Source organism: Ischnura elegans, chromosome 1, assembly GCF_921293095.1.
Source record: "Ischnura elegans chromosome 1, ioIscEleg1.1, whole genome shotgun sequence".
NCBI classification, from domain to species: Eukaryota; Metazoa; Arthropoda; class Insecta; order Odonata; family Coenagrionidae; genus Ischnura; species Ischnura elegans.
Window position 1 is genome coordinate 161614179 of NC_060246.1, and position 25371 is coordinate 161639549.

Here is a 25371-nt window from a genome sequence, read left to right on the forward strand (position 1 = left end):
CCCCTTGAAATTCAAGTTGCTCCTCCGACAGCGTCGAAAATGAAAATTTAAATTTGAACCCATTTAACGCTAGAACAGCTGGACCTTGTCAATCCTCCTTCAACATCCGAGGGGATACATTTCGATTAAGTTAGTTCGCTCATATATGATGCGACAAAGTGATTTAACTTTTCTCGGGATTCGAGTTTAAATAATCCTTTCGCCGGGAAAGTGTTAAACCTTACATGTGACAAAGTACTAAGTAACGGTTCTTTTCCTAAGGTACAATGTCACAAAGGTGAGCGTAGAAATGCCATTTGTGATAGAAATTGCGTCTTAAGGCCTGTTTACAGGATACATTAACACGTACGAGTTAATGTGCGTTTGCGTGAATGATTTTTGTGGACCGGAACGGAACATGTACGAATGCATGAACAAAATTAGAACAGGTTCTGTTTTCTGTACATGCATTCGTACAAGTTGGGTGATTACACGGTGCATTTTGGCGTTCATACATTTAGACATTAACCCGTACGTGTAAATGTACCGTGTAAACAGGCCTATAAAGGCCGCTTTACACGGCGAATAATTATATTCGCGTGATCGTTCAGCTAGATCATTTGCATGATCATTGATCATTCACCGCGTATGACGGAACAATTCGCGAATGAACCGTCATGGGCATGATCATTCAGTGAAAATTAGAACATGTTCTATTTTGCTCACATGATCCTATGAATGATCACGTGATCATTCAGCATGATCATTCGCATGATCGTTCACCGTGTATAGCGACCTTAAGACAACCGTTCATTCTTTAAATACAATCTTCCTGTATCTTTCAAGCAATTTCGTTTGCTGCTACGCGGATATTTGTTTTTTTTTTATCTTATGGATTCTGGGGAGGATTTTTGTCCCTCTCATTCTCCCGCCATAGTTACGCCATCGGCTCTAATGTAGGTTTCGACTGGCCTACTCTTAGCTCACAAAACGGTTTCGGCAGCTGCGCGGAATCGAACCAGGAAATCATTTTTCTCTTCTCTGGAGCGTTGGCGAGAGTTTGACGAATCGGACGCCGTCGCCTAGTAACGCTTGAAAAATATGTCCACGTCACAATGGAAACTCTCTCGAGAGGCTCACTTTTAGCGTGACTGGTGTCGCCGCCCAGCGGAAGAACTATTCAACTATTTGCGTTCGTTCTCTCCGGCGATATTGTCGGTTGGATATCGGAAATTCGAATTCTATCGCACGGACGCGTCCTCCGTCAATGAAGAAATTTCAGTTCCATAATTTGCGCTGGCTTGTCTTAGGTACTTAGTGTCAATAGGAGGGCTTGTGGAATGTAGCTTTAGATGCTCAGGATGGAAGGCAATGATATTTTGATCTTAACGAAAGTTTTGGTCCACCACTTCTTCAGTGCTTTTTCCAAAGGGGCTATGATTCTCTCTTACGCTGAATCAAAAATAACATGAACTAATGTTAAATTAAGAGTGATTAATGATTATTAAATGGTGGCAGCAATTGATAGATAGCACCTAGAAACAATAGTGAATAGAATCGCGGACGCATTGCAAGTTCCTGCTGGATATATATAATAAGAAATGAATGTATGTTTGAAATGGATGGGGAATACTTAATTTATGAGCTGATAGGGATGTGTACCAACAACAATCACCAAAGGGATGGAGTGATTTATATTGTATTTTTTCCACGAATCTCGGCTTTGATTACTTCATTATTTTACTACTAATACTAATAAGTACTACATTCAATGGCTGGGCGATCTTAAGAGTGGTAATCTACACAAGATGGATAGCGGCTGCGTTCAAATTCAATTTTTAATGGTTACTGGGTAAAGGATGGCGAATGAATAGATGACGGGGTTCGGGTCATTGTGGTGGCAAGAGTGTAAGGCTCTCACCCCGTGGGCCAGGGTTCGATTCCTGGAATTGGCAGAGATTTTTCAAAAACTGCTCTAAAAACGCACGATCTCAATAGGATGGTTTCCTATTATTTTTTATTGCCTGAATTGAAAGATTATTACTCCTGGAGTGCGTACTTCACGCTTGTAGATTTTTAAATGACGATATCTATTTTTCGCGATTAAATGGAAAGTGAAGATTTTCAAGCGCGCGAAAACGCGATGGCAAAGTATGAATGCTGGGTATATACCATGTGACGTAATTCTGGTTCCCGCTGTCGCAAAGTGAGGTGACCTTGGGGCGAGGATATGCGCGCCGCTGAGATGCAGGCTGCTAGCAGGTAGCCGAGTACCCTGCTGGCAGGAAGCGCTTGGCTTAAAATCTTAAATAAGGATTATTAGTACCTTATCAAACGAAGGAAACTTTCCTACCATAGGCAGTTTTAGTAGGTCATTATTAAGACATGTATCCCTGAGCTCTGTGCCTCATGTATGTATCGGTAATCCCGGACGATGTAAAACTCCTATGTACTCGTATAGAACTTAGGTCCCTGTGACGTCGCGTGGAGTGGCATCGCATGGGCGCCAATCTAGCCATTTTAAAATGCGGTTAAAGTTGACCATTGCCATTCGTCTAAACTGGTATTTCTAAAACCAAATAATTTGTATATTATGAATACTCTAATGGTGGGTAACGAATCGCAATCAATGCCTTTCGTTTTCTTTGATGAAGGAAACTACCCTATTGATACCTTTGTAGAGGGTACTTCAAGTGCAGCACTCCGCCCGTCGGATGGGACGTTAGGCCGTAGTCCACTTGGCGCCTTCCGCTTTGAGCAGACTATGATGCCGACGACGCACAGTGGGCTGAAATCGAAAAAAGCTGGCCAAAAATCAAAATATCGACTTTTTCATTTCGAACCAGGAATGGTAGATATATTATCATTTTAGAAGGTCCTGGGCATGTAAAACTGAATTTAATTTTTTGTCAAAATTTTTTATTTAATTTTTATAGCTCGCCAAAAATCAATAAAAATCTATGAAATTGTGAGTGCGCGATGTATACGTAAAAGTTCAACGTTTTTTCCCCATGCAATGGAATATAACTAATAATTCGGAAATTTTGAGGATATTTATTGATAGTACCACTCTTTTAGTTAATAAAGAGTGAGCTTTTGTTTTAGTCAATTGTTATTTATTAACTTTATGAATTGCTAACATAGTTGAAGATGGAAGAAATTCTGAATTTCCCTTAATATTCCCACATCAAAATTTCGACTTGCCCCTGGTAACTATGGTTCCCGCATAACATTCCCCTATTTTTTTAAATTTTATTGCCCTCATAAACACTGTCCTGGACTAAATCATCCTATATAAGATTCATTGTGTCCATAACCTACCCAATTCGCAAAAAGTTTCATTCATTTAGCAATACCTAAGGCTACAGCGGATTTTGGCCAGCTTTTTTCGATTTCAGCCCACTGTGCGCCGGGTTTCGTATCCACCTTTCCTTCTCTACCCTTCCCTAGGGCGCAATTATAATAATAATAAGTTAATTGTTCTAGGACCTTGTCCTATATAACATATGACATTTTACGAATAAGTCTCAGCAGTGAACAACAAAGCAAAAGTGAAAATACAATTTTATAGTATTAATGATGCATAGTATTACAGTATTTTCATTAAAATTATATTTTTCTAGTAAATAAACAAACATTGTCATTTTGAATTGATCTACAGTGGTACAAATAACAATGTCGTCCGGTATTTCATTCCATATTCTTATGGCAGAGTTTAAGGTTGACAATTGGTACGCCGTAGTTCGGCAATTTGGAATTTCAAAACGTCTTCTGGCTCTTACTATTCTACAAGTTTCACTCTGGTGACATAATCATTTTATAAACATAATCAGGTGTTTTGGATGACAAGAATTTATATACAAACACAGGTAGTAGGAATTTAGTTTTCTGTTGGGGTTTCAACCACTGCAACTTTATGTAGTAAGGAGTGACATTCTCCCGGATATTTATTTTATATATATACATCTAATCATAGAATTTAACAACATTTGTAATTTCTGATATAATTCACCAGTTAGGTCAGAAAAAACAAGGGAACAATAGTCCACATGTGGAACCAGCAAGGTATTCCCCAACTTTTTTCGTACTTCTAATGGGATTAGGCGTTTGAATTGTTTGATCTGTGCCAATTTTTTATGTACCTTGTTAGAAATAGTAATTGACATTAGTTGTCCGTCGTCTCCTTCAAATGCTTTGCCTCAACAAGGATAGATAAATATAAAGAGAGAAGGAAAATATACCGGATGTTATGGACCTATTATACCTCATAGGTAAAAAAGTGTCAGGGGCTAAGGGGGCTTCAGCTCCCCTCCAAATTTTTTACAAGTGAAATACTAAGCAAAATTCTGAAAACGTATGTTTTAATAATAATAACAAATAATAATAATTTATTATTCCTACATTTTGTTTTTACATTTAAATCCAAGAAAAAATAACAAGAGGAGCTTTCGGTGGTCTCCAAGGTCATAGGACTAGAATTGAGCCACCATCAATAGCAGAATGTATGCCAATAAACATAAGAGTGCAGTAAATGATACATGAGTGTTTTATATGACTAACATCAAAATAAATTTTTAACTATTTCTTGCGAGAAGAGCCAGTCTTTAGCAAGTCTTAGCATTGCATTCGAGGTTTTATTTTTTTTAATTCTAGCAGGCAATAAATTAAATAACTTACGATGCTCGTGAATTGACAACAAAATATCAAGCAACCCGTTTACGGTTCATTCCCTGTTCTAAGGTCCCCAAGATGCGTATCATCGTCACCTCTTACAATAAGATATGAAAATATGCATATGAAATTAACCGTCTGCTCTGGTTGAATAGCATGGATAATTAATTACTCTACTCTTCATAATTTTTATTGGTTTCATTTATGTTACTTTTCCTGAGAAATCCTCTGTGAATTGAATTGTGGTTCATCTTCACTAACCAATTCCAATCTATATTTGATTTTTTTTTATTTCATAGATGTAATACACGAATCCCAACGTTTGCTTACCAGATCTTGCATTCACAAACACACTAATCTCTTTCGTAATAGTTTTTTATTAGTGGAAGGAGTCTAGGCTAATCTTAACTCCAGGGTATTTAAAAATCAATGCGAGGCTTACTCATGACGTATAATTAACATCGTCGATGGATTGGTAATACCTCCTTGAACGAAATTCCTCTCTAAATCGTGTCCACATTACTCTTTTCTAATTCAATTTCCATTATGCGACGGTTTGGCTGACTTCCTTGTGGGACTTGGTCCAATAATCCTGCGCCAGGAATACCAGCCAAGAGATTTTCTACATTGTGATAGAGTAAATGAATTTAATCCAATCTTGTTTGCCTTTTAGCTCGGGAATTCAAAATATATGTTTCCTCCGAGGACGAGATGAATGTAATGTGCTGTATTTAGTTGACTTGATGTGATACTTACAATCCTTTCTTTAAAGATAGCCAACAAGTGTATTAAATGAAGGACAAACCAATCAATTTGATAATTTTCAATTAGCTCGGAGCGTGTCTCTTAACACAGTTTTCACTGCATAACCCACTTAATACGATTTACATTCATCAGTCCACAAAAGTCATTGGTCGTAAAATACTGAAAAGTAAGGAAAATATTTATTATCCGATCCAGAACTTCGATGTAATTCTTAGCGTAAGCTTCCGAGGTGTGACCTATAATTGGAGGTGAACCTTTAGAGTTTTGTTTCTTCTGCATCCATTGTGCTGTAGATGCCATACATGTGTCGGGGGAGCGATTAAATATTTCCTTCACTGATCAGATAAACCCGACTTCAACGGTGAGAAAACTGTCACCAAAACTCATGTATAAACGCAGAGGCAAATTAATAAATATACATTTTAATTCGGGAAGCCGACATGAATCAGCATTCGGAATATTGGTTCCACAAATCTCAATTCTGCCATCTGCTAGTCTTTTAATGCCCAAATAATTCTTCTCCGCAATATCCTCCATCGTCTGCTTTGAGGACTTCAGCTGTGGATCCTCCGTTAAGCTTTTCCAATAATAATTTTGCTCAGATCATCAAGTCTCATGTGGTGGCCGATTAAAGACACTCGTCATCTTTCTAGAAGACTTCTCTTTTCTCCTACTCCTTTTTTTGCTTTTTTACTTTGATACTTTTGACCTGTCTGCTTCAACCCTTTGACATTTATCCATCAGTTTGGAAAAAAATTTAATGGAATTAATTATTGCTCCTAAAAACTTGGAATTAATGACTACCTTACCAAATTATTACTTGCCATCTCTATATACGGCCGAATTGATTTTTTTAACTTCCATAATGCATTGTTGAGTGATATCTGAGAAAGTGATTTAAAAAAGCCATAAAACTGAAGATTTTGATGCAGTAATCGCCTCGTTGTTTGCTTTCTCTATCATATTTAGGCAGAATCGTAAATTTTGATATTTATTTAAGTGAATCTGGTTTTAATGTAGAATTTCAATCTTTTATTCCATGAGATAAAGAATGAAAAATAAAGAAAAAAAATTATACGCGCGTTTCAATTACTTGAGCACTTCGCATTCAACTCCGCACATATTCCGACTCTGGAACTCAATTCGATATAAATACCTTTCAAGATTTATTTTAACTGGCAAGAGATTTAGTCTAATCTTTGTGATGATGATGAAATTCAACTGAATGAGTGATTACAAAGATTCTTCGTGGATAGAAATCCGTGATCTGTTACATTTCAGACGCAATGATTATATCTCTCTCTGGGATATTTGCCACATTTTCATGAATTCACTTCCTTTTGTGTTTTTGATCCCTCAGTTGCAGCGTAAGCTTTACGGTTTAGCTCTTTCCAATTTTGTGAGTTTTTCTTCGGCACAGCGGTTGACGTGTCAGAGTTCGCAGCAGAAGATGTCAGGTTCGGAAATTCTCCACTCTTTCCGTATACATACTTTTCATGCTATTCACTAGTTAGCTTTGCGCGTCTACCATTGCTTAAGGGCGTACATTGCACTCTTTTATGCTGAGGCTTTTGTTAGCCCCACAGTACTTTTATAAAATAAAATTGCGCAAAACATCATTAAAAACTTAATCTAAAAATCATGTGTTTCTTCAAATTGGAGAGAGCATATCGTTACGACAAAATTAAATGTTAATTTTAAAAACTCACGTTTTATTCGAACTGAAAGGAAAAACTTAAACCCCGCTACGTAGGCCCAAATTCCTTCGCTAAAATACTTCATTTAAAATATTACATTTCCAAACCAAAATCGCAGTGCGCATCAATTTCAGCCTCTTAAATGAGATTCTCTCTCCGAAAATAATCACTAAAATATCACAACTAAAACATCAAATATATTATGATGAATTTATATCACTCCATTGTGAAATGTAAAGCAAATGCGCACTTCTTTCATGGTTATGAACATGTATCTAATCTTTTTTTGTAACAATTAATCGTGGGACCATCGGTGGAAGCAGGTTTTCTATTTTTTAGTTCGAATGAAAAGGTAGGCTTTTAAAATTAACTTTGTAATGTGTTCCAATATTTCATCAAAACATCTGCCCATCTCCTAAAAACGGAGATAGGACATATATCTTAAGTCTTTAAGCTTCAAAAGGACTTTTCCAAAGTACTCCTCTAAAGTATCTTTCCTATACTCGCATAAAGGTTTTCTTCCATTGAGCTGCAGTGTTCATCATTTAAAGCAATTATTCCTGTCTCACTAAATCTTCATGCTAATGAGTCACACAGCGTTTCTGGCCTCTTTATGGAGTTACCTAAACCTTCTGATTTACTTGATAAGGAAATTGAATGGAGAAGCTTCATCTTATTGTTGGAGATGTTCTGAACAAAACGAAATTACCAATGTATTTTAAAATGACATCTCATTTTATTGCGAGGGCTCTTGCGGCGATTATTTGATTGAATCCGTTAAGTTATTATCACATCTAACTGATTTTTGGAATTGAAAAGAGATTGCAAAGAAAGGCATGATGCTTCCAGTGCTCTAACTTCGTTTTGTGATACCCGAGGACGGTAGATTCGTCGGCATTTAGGTCAGCATTGGAGTTTGAAGCAAAATGGGCTTCTATACATGTGTCGCATTAGCGGTCATTTTTCAGTCAGGTTTGTTCTGATTGGCTGATGCTATATTTTGGATATTGAGAGTGGGTTTCGGAAGAAACTCTCTCCTAAGCGTGAAAGAGCGGGTAGATATCCTCATTATTGAAGCTATATTGGCATTTTGGCAATTTCTCTAGCTTTTCCTATCAACTTTGGAATTTAGCTCTTTGTCCAATTGGGCAATTGGTCTCAAGCTGTAGAAATCAATCTATTAAATAGTACTTGCTGTGTGCTATTGAATCGCAGATATCCTCATCATTGAAGCTATATTGGCGTTTGGGAAATTTCTCTAGCTTTTCTTATCAATTTCGGAATTTAGCTCTTTGTCCAATTGGGCAATTGGTCACATGCTGTATATATCAATCTATTAAATATTACTTACTATGTGCTATTGAATTGAAAACATTTCTCTAATGGGGTGTTAAGTTTAAAAAATTGCCTAAAATTTTCTTTTTTTTCTAAGCAAATGTCAAGAGAATATGAATGGAAAGAAAGGCCGTATAAAATCGTTCTCGGCTTAATTTTGTGGAATAAAGATGTATTCATAATAAGGACATTCCTTGAAAATGACACCAAGTGTCGAAACCATGGTCGGTTAAGTGATAAATTAAAATAGTGTGAATATCTCTCAAATATTTCGCGCTCAGAGGTCATTTTGAGCTCGTTTCTGGGTCGAAGATAGCTGGGCTGAGATAGCTTTTTCCGGGTTAATTGAGATACCTAATTTTCCGCCACGTGGAGCCGTCACCCTTCCCCGCGAACGACTGTTAAAACCACGACTGCTCTTTCAATTGGAGAGAGCGAAATCAACAACCGGTTTGTCGTCTGCTCCCTTTTCCCCTCTGCTCACCTGCTTGAGTGGTCCACACGACTGATTTCCCACTCCTCGTCGTCCCTCCTGAAATACTCTGAAGAGATGAGGGGCTCTCGCCCGCCTATCGCCACGAGGCATTCATTCCAGCCATTGGACACACACACAGCTCTCCTTTTTATTGGAGTGGCTCAAAAGGGGAGCCTCGCGTTCTCCGGTCGCCTTACAGCTCTGGTGAATATGTGATGAATTCGCTCTCACCATTTCATAATTGGCTCTCAGACCGTATCCCAAACTGCTTTCCACTTTAGGTCATTACTTTACAATTTTGATGGCGTGCTGAAAGAAAAGTTTTGACATAACCTGAGTCAATTCGATGATTTTCTTATAATGGAGTCAAATATTTGTAAAAAAAAAAGATAGAATAATGTCGGTCTTCCACATCAATAGAAAATGCTTGGCATAGCCTGAGCCAATGCGATTAATACGTAGGTTCTCTTTGACTTTAAGCTCAAGGCCGTTTTAAATGGACATGATTCCTTCATGGAAATCACTGATACCGTTATGTCTATACGACTGTTAAAAAAGTAAAGTAAAATAAGGTTTAAAAAGGCATCTTTTTAAAGAGTCGAGTAAAATGCACTAAAAAGGAAACAATTAGATTTTCATACTAAGAGAATTAAGCAATTGCTGTAGATTATGTTTATAGGAAAAGAGTGTGAAAAAGCCTGATTGATGAGTGGAGATTAGCACGCAATATTAATACCTAAGCCTTATCAGCACCCACGATTCTTCCTACAAGCCGTGAAAAGCTATTTTTTTTATTTAGAGCATAGTACATTAGTTTTTGGAGTAAGCGAGTTTTTAAATCTTTTTATTTCATTATTATTTTCTGCTTTTTAGAGGTGAATCGTGTGTTTATTGATTAAATTAAAGCCATTAAAGAAATTTATACCAACAAATTTATAACTATACCATTTTTCCGAACTGACGGCGGCTTGTTGGAAAATAGAAACTAGCCAATGAGAAGCGCTGCCCCTTCCACCTCTCCGTTCCCCTTCACCCGGCCGATCGGCGTTGCCAGCCTTGGGAATAATGGTACTTTCGGGGGCTGCAGAACGAGCACTGTGCGATCTCCAAAGATTCGGCTTGGCAACACTGCTAGCTGGAGAGCGGTGTGCACTGCACGGAGTTCGGAGAGAGACTGCGGCCTCTTCCTCACTTTCTCCTGTCGCTCATCTGTGATTGGCTAGAAGAGTGGGTGGGTTTCGAGCACGATCAAGGTCAGCCGCAGTCAGTTCAGAAAATTGGTATAACGGTTACTATTGATAAAACTTCAAACTATTTTTTCACACGGTAATTTAGTTCATTATTTGAGTCACAATGAAGCAAATTTCAAATGTCTGATGATTGAATATTGCATTACAATCAAAATCAAGCTAGTGTACAAAATTTCAAGCCGACATTGGGAAATGTGTTAAAATTCCATTAAAAAATTCCATCGATGAAACAGACGCAGCAAGTTTAGAAAAAGCGTGTATAAAAATGGCAGTCATGTTTTTTCGCTATCAAAATGGGCTTGGAATATACACCTTCGTCCGAACGCTGAGATGGACCCCGCCTCTGAATTTTCCTGCTGGCAGAGTACGGGGCGAATTTTTTCCACTGCTGCTCGGAGCTCCCCCTTCCACCATTTCACCCTAAATCTCCCTTTCCCCCCCCCCTCACCCCAAAAAGTGACGGGAGCGGCGGAGGGTTGGGGGCGGAAGTGACGCGTGACAGTGACGAGCGACACGAGAGGAACAAGGCGGACCCGGAAGTCGACCCACCCCCTCCTCTTTCTCTCTTTCCACCACCCTCCTCACCCACCCTTCCTCTCCCCCTCAGCTCAGCTCTGTCCCCGTTTAATATCCGGAGACGACCGGAAATTGCCGTCGCGCGTCGGGTGGACGGCCGCGACTCTTCGCTGTGTTTGCGCCGAGTTTCCTCTGATAAGCCTCCGCTCCACCTCCGTTATCAATTTTCGACGACTGACTTCCTGGTCTCGCGTTGCACCTGCTCTGCCTGCCACACTCCACCCCATCCCTCCACTTCCATTTTATGTATTATTCACAAAGTGAGCGGGAGACTCCGAATGGGACGCAATTGAACGCAGCAAAAATTACTGAACGCATTCTGGCTCAAAATTTGTCAAATTTTTCTGTTCAGAGCGAATGGAAGAGCTTTATAAAACTCTTGAGGTTTCGGGCGAGATGGAGTGGAAACGTGGCGTAATGAAGAATCAGGAGCAGTTCCCATAATTTTAAATTTATTGGTACTACCGGTTTCGCTTTACAGCATCATCAGATACAATAAGTGTGCAACATCTTAAATAGGAAAGGCAGGATGGGGGTGGTAAGACGGGAAGGCGGAGGAAGGGGAAGAAAGTAAGGGAAGGGTGTACAATCAGAGGTGCTTGGAAAAACCGAGGATGGAGTCAGTGAGGAATTATGGCAAATAAACAACTAATTGGCATTAATGTCTTCACACCAAAGGGGTTGGTGGGAAGGCCCCTGGTTCCCCTACTCCGCTGGGTTCCAGCTCTTTCGGTCACTCGGTCCTGTCACCTACCCCTGGATGCCTCGTTGTGTCGGCCGTCGAGGAGGAAGGGGGGGGGCGGGCTTACCGCGTCCTGGTGGAAAGAAGGGATGGGAAGGGGAGGACAAAGGGTTAATGGAAGTCAATGGATAGGAGGGGTGAGCTGGTGTAGTATAGAAGTTCGTTGAGCAGGAGATTATTACTCTTCTTCCTTATGTTTATTTCTATTTGTTCCAGGGCATCAAGTTTTCCTCATTTGTCGGCTACCTGTAAGGCGAAACCGGTAGTATCAAATAATTTAAAATTTTGGAAGTTGCTCCTGCTTCTTCAATTTATAAAACTCAATTTAATTTAGGAATTAAGGGCTATTTTGCAGAACCTCTCCTAATCCTTCCCTCCCTCGTTGGTTGAGATCTCAAACTCCGGTTAACTTCAGTTCATATCCCAGAAAATAACAGCTCAACTCACTTGAGCTAGATTGACCGTAGTAAATATTTCAATACAATGCCATTTCCGAAGTTATTTCCTTCATAGTCTCCTACTCATCAAAAAAACTATCATTACTAGATTACAATATATCATATAAAAGTTGTTTTTGGAGAGTTGTTTCGTTTTAAAAACGTAACGTAATGGCATCGGACATCTTGTAACTCGATGAATCCATTTGAGTTGGGACTTAAGTGAGTGCTCATAATACCAACGTAGCAACCAAGTCAAGTTGGAGTCGGAATAAAGACTTGAATAACTGAAGGTTTTTTTCTTTCACTTGGCCTCAATTTTGAACGTTGATCGGTATCTCGGATATTTAATCATTTGTCCCATGTGATACAGATTTAACCTATAAAATGATCTCATCCATTAAATGCAAAAAAAGAAATATCCTAAGTTGGCTTAGATTCCTGCCAATGTCTTCACCGATGTATTCCACTATTTCCCGCAAAGCGAAACAGACGAGGGCAATATTCACGTTTGAGGCTTAATTCCTTTTTATCTCTATGGAATATGTGGTTTCGGTCGGTATCTAATGGATAAATTATCATGTATAACTTGGCCGAAGTGTGGTGTTAGAGAAGAATGATAAAAATCAATTACGTCGACTGGGTGAGCAATAAGGAATTCCTAAGAAGAGTAGGAGAGAAAAAGAGTCATCAAAAGAAGGCGGAACAACGTGATCGGCGATATCTTGTCGTAATATGGCTTCATGAAGATAATTTTCTTGAGATAAGTGGACGAGGAGAACGGAAAAGAAGACATCGGATAAGAAGTGTAGTAAAAGAAAAAATACTGAAAATCTGGAGATATCAGCCAATCAGAGAATTGAGTGAGAGTCACATCAAACAAATCTTACGATTGTTGAAAAGTGATGATGAAACTATGAAGCATGTTTCCCTCGTTGGAATTATTAAATATCAAAATGAATTTAGCTTATATATTCACAATGAATTAATATGTCAAAATGTGGTTCTGAAAGAAGCTCAGAAATATAGGGTGGTTTCATATTATTTTTTAATTGCCTAAATCAAAAGATTATTACTCCTGGAGTACATATTTCACGCATTTAGATTTTGAAATGACGATATCTATTTTTCGCGATTAAATAAAAAGTGAAAATTTTCAAGCATGCGAAAACGCGACGGCTAAGTATGAATGCCGGGAAAACTCCGTGTGACGTCGTTCTGGTTCCCGCTGCCGCAAGTGAGGTGACCTTGGGGCGAGGCTTTGAGTGCTGATACGACGCAGGATGCTAGCAGGTAGCAGAGTACCCTGGTAGCTGGTAGCGCTTGGCTTTAATGTGACGTGGAGTGGCATCGACTGGGCGCCAATCTGGTCTTTTTTAAATGAGGTTAAAATTGACTATTGTCATTCGTCTAAACCGGTATTTCTAAAACCAAAAAATTTGTATATTGTGAATACACTAATGTTGGGTAATGAATAGGGTGGTGCGAAAAAACTCAAGTTCCGAATTTCGTGTCGTAATAGTGCGGAAAAGTTGCGATACGTTAGTACAAGAAAAACAAAAAAAGAATTATTAAAATCGGACGTCATCTTTCGATCCCGCAAAGCACCTGAAAAAATGACAAAAATGAAAAAAAAATGTTTTTTTTTCGTTGTAAAAAAATTAAATTAAATTGATATATTTTAACGCTGTAGCAAACTATGATTACAAATAGCATAGGTTATTATTTATATATGAGTAATTATGGCTTTTAACTGTTATTACCGATCGCACAAGATCATTAAAAATGTATAAATTTTGCAATTTAGCCGGTTTTTCAGAGTTGTGTCATAATAACTTAAGGTAATATTTTAGTCTAAAATACATGTTTGATTACGCAGCTCTTCCTTTGTTTATTTATGATTTAATAATATTTAAACAACCCAGAACTCACCGTGGAGAGGTGGCTGCACTTTGAGTTCTACCCACACCCTCCATCCATCCAACCAATGAGGGTCACTGCTTTTACAATATTTAAATTTTTTGGGCTTCTTTTAAATTTTAACTTTTGAAAACTACTTTGTACTGCGATTTAGTGGTCAGATCTGGCATAATGGACCTTGATTTGAATTAGCCCTAATAAATCCATCTCTGGATCGATAGCCACAAAGCTTAAGGGATGCCTCCGTTACCAATTTCACACACGGCTCCATTGCTTGCGTGTGATATGGGAAGTTATAATATCCCAATCTTGTTTATCGCCAGATTCAATGAAGGAAGCTATTTATTCATTAGAAATTATTCTCATAAGAAGAGGTGTAGTAGATAGTTTGACTACATTCCAGTCAATCAATTCTATATAGTCAGTTATTTCGAAGTTCATGGTAGGAGTAATGGAGTTTACGATAGGTTTGCCTTTTGGTTATGTCTGTCTGGCCTTAAATACTCTTTTTAGCCCTAGCTCTCTAATGTGCCTTCTGTAATCAAAAACCATCGCCATCAATACATTCTCTTCATGATCAAAGTTAGAGTTCCGTTGAATAACAGAGAAAACTACTTTCTTTTAATATCCAGGTATGTATCGAGAGGTTTCCTTTGCTCTGTTCACACGAGTCATCTAGCAAGTGAAAATGGTCCAGTATCCCGGTTTGCTAAGTCATTTGGAAAGTTACCACTTGTGATTGCTTGACTAATGTCAATAAGGTATCTTTGGTCCTTGCTCAAAATTTATCTATCAACTTGTAGAATTTCACATTCAATTGTTTGGAAATGCAGTTTGGAAGCTTTCCATAACCATTCATATTAGTCCAATTGGCCCACTAAATGATTTTTGGCCACTTTTTCACCATCTAAATACTGAAAAATATGACAAAAGTAATTCAATGAAATGAAGTAACCCAACTGCCCACTGCAGCGGGTGTCATTGGTGTTTTACGAGCTTTCTAATAGTGCAACCTTTCCATCTAATGTTGATGTTCGTGCCATCACAGCAAACTAACTCTAAGAACTCTAATGATACTCCTTGGTCAGAGAAATAAGATAGTATGGAGACCACTATATCTTTAGCAGGCCCGGAGCTTGGAGAAAAATAACTCAACTACACAAAAGCCGGTTCTTTTATTAGAGAATGGTGTTCCGCTATAACTGTCCGACAGTACTCCTTCGATTCAATCATTTCTATTACTATGGTATTGTCAACCCTTCCGTCAAAGTATAACCGTGTAGCTCTTCTAAATCAAGATGGATTTGTTGTAAATCGCTTATAATATTTTTCTTTTCCCTTTTAATTCTACATCGGTCAATGAACTTAGAAGTATATTCTTCAGTTATTACACCAATGTCTACAAGTACACTTGATGCTATAGCAGCAGCAGTACGGTGAGACCCCGTATTGATCACAATGAGAAGCTGTACTTTGTAATTTTACCCTCATTTGCCATCTTGATTTATATTTTTTTGGATGTACTAGGTATGTAATCTTCCTAGTCAACAAATTTCTCCTTGATTGTTGAACTTTGCGTTGCGTCATTTAAAATCTCAACATCTTCACTTTCGGTTTCGATAGGGTTAACATGCTGCCTTTTTAGAGTGCAATTTTGCCTTTCAATTCTAGTGGTCAGTTTTATTGTCATTTTTGATCTAAAGTGCTAATTAAAACTTCTCAAAAATTATCCTCAAGTAATTATTACAAAACTGAAAAATAGGCGAAATTGCAAAATTTATACATTTTTAATGATCTTGTGTGATCGGTAATAACAGTTAAAAGCCATAAATATGCATGTATAAATAATAACCTATGCTATTTGTAATCATTTTTTGCTACAGCGTTAAAAGGTATTAATTTAATTTAATTTGTTTACAACGAAAAAAAAACAATTTTTTTCATTTTTGTCATTTTTTCAGGTGCTTTGCGGGATTGGAAGATGACGTCCGATTTTAATAATTCTTTTTTTGTTTTTCTTGTACTAACGTATCGCAACTTTTCCGCACTATTACGACACGAAATTTGGAACTTGAGTTTTTTCGCACCACCCTAGTAATGAATCGCAATCAATGCCATTTGTTTTCTTTGATGAAGGAAACTACCCTATTGTAATGTCGGTACATGGACAGATTGAGGAAACCATGAACGTATCAATGAGTTGCCCAGGTCACACATCCAACGTGTAAATGGCGATATTCAACTCGTGTTAGCCGTTAGGATTTTACCAGGGCTTCCATATCTAATAATAATTGAGCAAATAGAACAGCACTTTTATCGCGCTCTTTCTAGCGTAAAATCAAAAAGAGCATAAGTATCTGGCGGAGAACGAGTCACATTCGTTGTCATTCACCCACCCCGTATTTCCGCTGCGCAAGCTCTTATTTAGTCGGAAATAAATGGATAACCTAGGGTATTGACAAATCCAACCAGCTTAAAAGGCCTTTTTTACTTCTTCCACCTTTCTTCCTCGGCAGGTACCCTTTTTTTGCTTCAACACATTCCAGCAGCGCATATCCCCGTTATCCGTCCACCGTGTCATTGGTCCACCCACCCTTTGGAGGGTTGTCTCATGTTTTTTAAATATCCGCTCTTCTTCCATTATGTGCATTCATCCCATTTCACTTTCCTTCGACTGATTCCCCACTCATTATAACATCTTCCACGCCGCACTCTCTTACTATCGCCCCACTCCTTACTCTGTCAAACGATGTTTTGTCAACAATATATCGCTGTATCTCTGTGGTCTCTCTTCTTGCTATCCTCGATGTATTCTCAAGGATCGTTTTGTCGAGTTATACAATGAATTGAAATGCCGAAAGGAAGTTCTGGAAAGTAAAATTGAAATAATGAAACCAATGACATTTCACAGGTTTTAATAATACCACTCTCGTTTCAGGTGATCTATAATCATTGTTGTAGTAAATAATCGCGGAGTAGTGTTGTGCATCCAAGGACTTGTACCTTACGGAGTCTTCCTTAACGGCTCCCCTCATTGCAAGTGAAATGCGAAAATTTCGAAGGAAAAAACTATTTAAATTGCCTGGGATTCAAATCCGGATCGGATTTTTGTTGAAGTTAATCGTAATTATTTTAACGAAGTGTTAATTTAAGTCAACAACATTAAGTGTTGAAGTTTATAAATACGCAAAGGGTTGTCGAGGGTAAGAAAAAGTTGTTGACTAGTTACCAGAGCAGTTGAATTAATAAGTTAAAAAAGACAAACACATCGCGTTTAATTAAGAAGAAAAATTGAGTTTTGGACCTTGTTCAAAGCAAATGAATTCTGCTGTGTGGATTTCATCACTTGGTTCTACATATATTATCAATGTCCTGCAGAACTGCAGGGCTGCTGAAACCTGGGACAGCATTGGTGAAATCTGAGAAGCGTCACTGATTTTGAAAGTTTAATTTCATTAAAATTTTGCAAAGCTACGCCCGCCTCCATCACGCCTATGAAACTATGGTGGAGAGAAACAGACTGGAGAATCGTTCAAATGAGAATCGTACAAGCGTTCACACTACAATATGTAACGCGCGGTTGTCCATCGTTCTGTCGCTGAAATTATAACCACTGTCATCTTTCACTGCTCTTTTCATGACAAATAATCTTGGTTCGGTTTATCTTCTGTGTGATCGGTGCAGTGGAAAGAGAGAATCTTGAGGATATCCATCCGCTTTCAAAGGGCAAGAGGTTACTCATAAGGGTTTTAAGTTCGGTCATTTTTTCTTGAAAGTAGACGCAATACCCACAATAAGCAGCTAAGAAATATTGGCTACAATGTTTTTTTTTATTTATTCCTAACTATCGTAATATTTTCGGATCAGACTCATGAAATTTTGACAGAAAATTATATAATTAATTTTATATGCATAAAATAACCAGAAAACGGAAACATATATTATACTATTGAAATAAAAGCATTCAATATCATTCAAAGCGAGTCTTTTATTGGGCGTCGGACATTTCATTTGAATAAGAATGACCTCTTTGTTGACTTTAAGATATATCGTTGTTTCCTTGGTAGGTCAGGTCAAGTTTAATTTAAAACCCTTAAGTTAGAAATAAATTTGCACAAAATTTGGCGGGAGAAACAATGAGCTATTAATTCGGCAATTCTTTTTAAATTACCCTTAGCTTAACGTTAAAATATACAGCAACGAACTAAATGATTTTAGCATGAAAATTTGAGGGTGATTCCAAAAGCATTACAAAGTCCTACATGGATCGTTAAAGTTTTAGCAATTTAAATTTCTATACATTTTAACCAATTACAACCCGATGTCGCTTATAAGTATCATCAACAAAGTATACATTTTCAGCTCTACTTGCAGCGATGATTTAAACTACCTGTTTTCTTATGCTTCAAATTTTAATGGCGAATTGTGTAGCTACCACATTAATTGCGATCAATTAGAAAATTTTCACATTTTTAAAGTGAAAAGTGTTTAAATTTAATTTTTCCGAGAAACAGCTCTGGGTTTGAAAGGGATGACCAGAACTTAAGATCAAGATAACTTTTAACATTTCAATGTCGGCTTCCGCGGAGATTTTGACTGTGTGCAGGGATTCTTCCGGGTTTCCTTCATCGTTCATCCAATTTTCTGGACAATATTTCTCCAACGCTCGCCAGGTGACGAAATATTGTCCATGTAAGCGCGGAGGGAATCCCCGAAGGATCGCTGCGTATATAACTTTGAATTGTTAGGGTTGCAAAGGTAGTGCATCGGTCCCAACCGTGTGCCAACCTCGCAACTCTTGAACATAGGTTCAGCACATTTAATTGTGCAGGTACACACGCTCTCGCGTGAACAAGGCGCGCTCTAGCCCCGCTCTTTATTCTCTTTGGCAGGGCCCTTCCCTTTTACAGCCTTCCACTCGCTGCCGCTGTTGCGACTGGTTAACTCACACGTAGGTACTACTCGTATTCCCTCAAGCCAACCTCCCTTCCCCTCCCCTCCCTCCCTCCACCTCCAGGCACCAGAGGGAGTCGGGGAGAGGGGCGAAGGGGGGGGGAGTGAGAACTGCTCCGCTCCAAGTCGTCTTCGCTTTCTTTCTCTCTCTCTCTCTCCCTCGCGAGAAACAAAAGCTGGCGCTCGCTCCGTAACCGAGACTGCTTCTCATACTTTTTAACATTTTTTTCACAAATTACGGGAGTTATTAAATATTTTCGCGGATAATTATTTCATTTTTTTTGGGATGGGGACACATATTTTATTTTTCAGTTTCCCGAGCCGTGTTCGTCGTAGCGTTATCCCACTCGAGGGTGTTTTTGCTTCCCAAACGGCAGAAGGAATTAATGATGGGGAGACAACGACATTTCCACCGGGATTGCCCTCCCCCTCTCCGCTAAACGAATTGAATCGGTGCGCGAGGCTGCGCGGTAATTTGTACAGTAATAATAATAATAATTATGATGCGTTTCTCTCCCATCAAACGAGAAAAATCGTTTTTCGTTACCACGATCAACAAATGAATCACTCCTTTCAATAAGGTTCGGGTTTGTCTTAGCTGGGTAACTGCAGGAGAACTTTGCAGGATTTTCTTTTGAGATGCTTTAAACAAACTCGTTTATTACGAAAGAATTAAATCAGGGCGAAGAATATTTTTGTCCGTTTTCCCTTTAATCAAACGAGCAATAAGTCGGGGGCGTTGCGACGAGCCTTCCGGATGAAGTATTAGCTTTCCGATGCCACACTTCCCAAGCGAACCCGGAGGCATTTTTAATTTCCGCGTTCCCCGAGTTTTGCGTATCAGGAGGAAGGGTTTTATTATTTTATTTCGCCCAGCTCCCATCTGGCATCGCCGACACCGTGAAAAACACGAGTTTGCATGACAAACGGTGAAGAAGAAAAAGAGAAGGAAAATAAAATTTAAAAAATAAATAAACAAAAGAAGAGCGAAATTCACCTCGTGTCCCACAGTGGACTCACGCCGCGCGTCAGGGGGGTAGCGAAGGGCAACGCTGCGTTATAGTTTTACGACTGGCGAACTTAATAATACTTGGAATGAAGCAAACAGCCTTTCTAATTAAGACGCAAATCTTGTCCCACTTTCTTATCCTCTTTAACCATTCTGACTCAACCGCCCCGCCCCGCCCCCCTCTCTCTCTCTCTCTCTCTCTCCGCTCCTGCAATCTCGCACCCAGGCCTCTCTGCGCTCACCCCAAACCCCCCCCTCCCCCCATGAGAGTCGTCACAAAGAGGGGTCCCACCACCCTCTACCCCCACCCCCTGCACTTCTACTCTCTACACTTTTTTCTCTCAATCCCCCACATTCTACACCCTCTCTCCTCTCCGCCCCCTCCCCAACTACTACCATTTCCCTCTTCTCTCTTCTCTCCCCCTCCTTGTCTCTTTCTCTTACAAATTCTCTTTTTTCCCTCTCCAACCCCCTTCTTCCCGCATTCCACCCCCTTATCTATCTCTCTCACCCTTTCACTCTCCTCCCCCCCTCCTACTTACCCATTGTCGATCCGGGCGCAGTTTACAGTAATGCTCACGTTGACAACATTATGCTCACATTTTTTTCACACGGTGTTCATCAAATGCGAATTGGGTCAAGGAGACAGCCTCCCTCCGCTTTTCTCCCCCCCCTCCACCCCCCATACCCCACCCCGCCCTCTGTTTTCACCCATTCCCTTTTCACTGATCGCGTACATTGGTGGCAGGGGGGTGAGGCCACTGTGTCCATCTTCCCCCGCAGTGGTGTTGGTAGGTTGGTGATGCACCACCACACCACCCCCGCGCTCACTTTCCCCCTGCACCCACCCTGCAGAGCGCCGCACCCAACCACACCACGAGAGGAGGCGCCGTTGCGCCGGAAATCTCCCAACCCCCCCCCCCCCCCCCTCATCCCTCCACTGACCTCGTCGTTATTTATTATAATGCATTCGCGGACCCACGTGCACGCTCGTAGAAAAAAAATAAGATGGCGTGCATTTTGGCTGCTTTGAAAGAAAAATGAGGGAATTTACCATCCCAAAATGTTTTTACGTTCACGGACGTTCACTTAATGAATCTGTTGATCATTTGTACTCAAAATCTCACCGTAGTGTACGCATGAAAACTATAATTTGCAAAGGAATGCTAAATATGTACACGCGAGGAGTTTATACGAATTCATAATCATTGACCAATAGCATTCTTCTTGTCAATTCATTTCTTCAATAATGGACACTTAGCTCTGGTGTGTTCGAGTTAGAACTTGTACATATTTCTGGTACAGATCTTACGTTCAATTTTACTGAATTTCTGGCCTTGTTTGATGTCTTGTTTCTTTTCCTTTAATTATAGCTAGCTTTCCCCGCCACTTACTTTTTTCATAAATTTAATGGTGGTAAGAATCTAATGAATGCATTGTGCTGCAATGAGACTTTTAATGATAGCGTGGACCTTTGCGTATTCCACTGAGAGAAGGCCGTTTTAAGTTTCTCCGATCAGATAATGCAGTCACTATAAAGGTGACGGGCGTTGCAAAACGTGTGACACCTTGTTATTAGAGTACATGTTTTAGGTGTTTTAAAAGTTGAAGGAAAAGCAACTTTCAAATTCAAAAGAAACCGATCTTACCATAACTGCTCACATTTTAGATTGGCGATTTATGTTCAAATTTGCGAGGCATACTACATCCATAAGATCCCAGGTCGACTACTTTGTAGAACTTAGAGCTACTCATTCAAGGGATTGGGTTCATATTCCAGGTACGCGCTCAGACACCACCGGGCATTAATCTTCGAAAGCATGGTACTCCAGGGAAAGGAAGCGACTTACTATGTACCATGAATATGTGAAATCACTAATCTGTGGCTTAGTCTGGGTTGAGGTCTACCCTCCTCCATCAAAACCAGCCTTCGGATTTAAGCACAAAATGAATAAAGGCGCGAAAATGCTTTTGTACAGTGAAAGAGTGAGTTTTTAACGGTAAAACTGCCTTTCTCCTACATGCCGCTTCCTATATCTCTCTCCTAAGTATACACTCGCACTCTTCTGAGCTCGTATTTGCAGGGCTACGTAGACTACAATGGCCTCAGTTGTTGATAATACAACTCTACCTCTGACAGTAGATGAATTTAATAGGCACTTAATTGAAATATTTCCAGTCTAACATGGGCTTGTTCAGTGAATTTCTTTTACTATCGATTTGAATACAGTTCGATTTTCATCTATTTTTCGACTTGAACTGGGCTCAGCCCGTAATTATCCATTCCTTGACCCGTCGCCCACCTCTAGAAATATTTGCGACGAAAAATCACAGTCATTAATCCTTTCGCTGATGAGCTGATGTAACCACGAGCGGGTCACCACTTTTCAACTATTCACCGGCTTTGCGCATCTATCTCGCATGGGTTGCTCACAAGACAATGAGCGACATACATGAGAATAAATTTCCCCTGGGCCGGGAATCGAACCATGGATCTTTGGCTTTCCGGACCAATGTGCAGACCACTACACTGTCTAAGTTCTAGAATTCCCATGGCAATTCTGCCGAGGCCCATGGCACTAGATGTGAGCGATATTTTACCATCATCAGAGATTCTCCCGAAGAGAGAGTTAATTGAATGAAATACTTATGTCATCACCAACTCATAAAAAAATAGGTGATGACTTTCACGCTTTCTGATATGAAATTCACGAGACAATTTCTGTATGGGTAAGATTTATTTCGTCATAAGAACTTATCTTTTCTTTCCATCTTCCAGATTCTTTTAATGAATTACGACTTCGGTTCTTCGCAAACAGCCCCATGTTGCTCGCTGGCTACACACTCTACCTTCCCTCATCTTGAAAACTAAGCCTTTACCTACTAGTGGTTTGATCTCAAAGGAATTTTCCTTCATAGGACCATGGTATTATTTTTTTCGCTAAAACATCGACGCGTGCCTCCTAGTCACCGTGTCGAGGTCACCTCTAAATGAAATGCTCGCAGCGTGACTCTCGCGTTCGTTGGCTCCTTCTCACTTCGAAAGCATGGGATAGATCTGAGTAGTAAGAGAGGCCACGCCAGTGCAGTGTGGAAAAAAGATCTCCGATGGATTGCAGCGAGATATGCTTGTGCATGTGTGGGTGCGAGTGAGTTCGACATAGAGGCCTCATTGTCATAGCTCGCTTGACCGCGAATTGCGAGGAATATATATATTCTGGAATGGAGAACAGTCGCGTATTGAAAGCGCTGCTCGCCAGACGAGAATGAGATGCAAGGGTTGATGATAATAGCGACGGAACAAGGAGAACAGACCCGACCCCACTGGGACCACACACTGCTAGGTCACAAATACATAGTTTTGAGGGCCTCCGGTTCAATATCTCAGCGACTCTATAAAGTTTTCCCGCGTATAACGCATTGTAATCTCAAGAAGCATTTCATTTTCTCCCATATTCATCGCGCTCATATCCGGGAAAGGTCTCCCATTTACTTGTGTATGTTTCTTTCGAGCCTGTTGTGCATAACTACTAGGGATACCACCCGTTAAATGTGTCCTAGATTCCTTCCTAAGATACATCACAGGAATCGCTTAAAAGATACGCGAAAGGACTCGGAAATCATAGTCATAATTTAAAATTGATCAATTATCTTAATTCGTTAAGGAAGTATTTTTATAAATATTCTAGTGACTGTTTCAAAACTGAACATATATTCTTATATCGAAAAGACTTAAAGCATTTTTTCGTTTTTGGTGATTTTGAAAGTCTAGAAAGGTTGAATCGAGACACTGTTTTCGATTTCAATCAGTTAATGCCACGTTAAATAAATAATGTACCATCGTTGACGAGATAAGCCTATAATTCCGAATACTTAGTGATTTCATTTCCTTCAGTGGGAATTCATGAGTTTAAACTCAACTTCACTGCTATTTTTGATGAATTGCGCATCAATATCAATGGATTTCTTCGAATTAAAAACATTGTGGAGAGTTGATTGTCATATTGAGTGAACAATATCGATGAAGAAAAAATACGTTTGAGCTTGTTGGTCTAATCGATAGGTTACCGCTCTTCTGTCCAAAGTGCCTCTTGGTTCTGCTAAACTTTATTTGTCTCTGTTTGGCCTTCACATACCCCCTTAAAAATCACATCACTTCAGAGACAGGAGGTCCATGGAAATGGATTGAAATCCATCTGTACTTGTAAGATATACTAGCCAGTAGTTTCGTCAGGAGTGAGCTATGTCGCGGCCTGACTAAAACATCGTTTGGGTTAATGCACTCACTGAGTGTAGTAAAAATGTCTATCCTGGATTACAATTGGACAATTTAACTCCCAAAATATTTAAAATTTCCGAAGAATTAATGAAGAAGAATTAATGAATTAATAAAGAATTAATATGCCAATAGAAAAAAATTTAGTGCATACCATTCATGTGGATCCTAGAGAAAAATGTTGGTAAGTGTGATTGACTATTGACTATTGGCAAGAGTGATTGAATATATTAAGCATTGATTCCGGGATAATATCTCGTGTCAACGACAACAATGACAATTACTCCAGTTCGAGGGTGACTAATGAAAAAGAAAATTCCCCAATACCCTTGGGCTTAACCTTGAGTGAGCTCTACCTTATAATATCCAAACCAGCCTCCGGATTGTGGAACCACAGGATTAAACGAGTGAGGAAAAATCTCGCGTTTGAATGAAATATTTTTGATAGTAGTGTAGGAAGTACGTTAGATTTATTATCTTTTCTGGTTATAAACAAAATTTTGAAGTTTTATTCATCTCATTAAACAAGCTACAAAATTGTTCAGTGTGTCCCTTAAACCAGATTCAAGTAAGACAGAGCTTTTTTGGCGCGCAATATGGCTTCAAGTTTTCACGGGTATACTATCGGGTGAGCTGAGCCGCATCGAGTTCCTGTACGCCCGGGTCAAGGATTATGTAAACCATCACCCAATTTACCCATCATTCTGCCTGAGGAAAACGATGGAGTTTATAATGGAAACGTCGATGATGCAACAAAGAAGCTCACCTTGTAGTGTATCGACTAAGACTTGGCCGGAATCACATTTTTCATTTTAAAACAAAAACTATCGCACCTTTCCAAACTGCATTTTTTGTTAATAACTTTTGTTTCAAAGTTCTATTTTCTCTAAAGAAAAGGATCCCTTCCACCACATCAATACCGAATACGTCAACAATTTTGCATTTTCTAAGAAAAATAGTTTGTGCATTCAGTGTATCAATGAAAATTATCGTCGAAGGACGGATGGAGGGTTTGAACGACAGCAGTAGGATGAGATCCATAGAGTAAGTGATGAAAATTGCAAAACAAAAGAATTATGCAGGTGCTAAAAGTTTATACCGATAGGAGAGTGGAGAGGTATCTCAAAGCAATCTTAGAAGTGATGATTTTTTGTGATAGCTTACAAAATAACCTTTTTGGTATTCCACGCAGCATTTATTTAAAAAAAAAACTCAACGGTTTTCTACCTTTTCAGGTTAATACCAAAAAGTGAGCACTTCACATTGACCTGAAAATGTCAAAACCG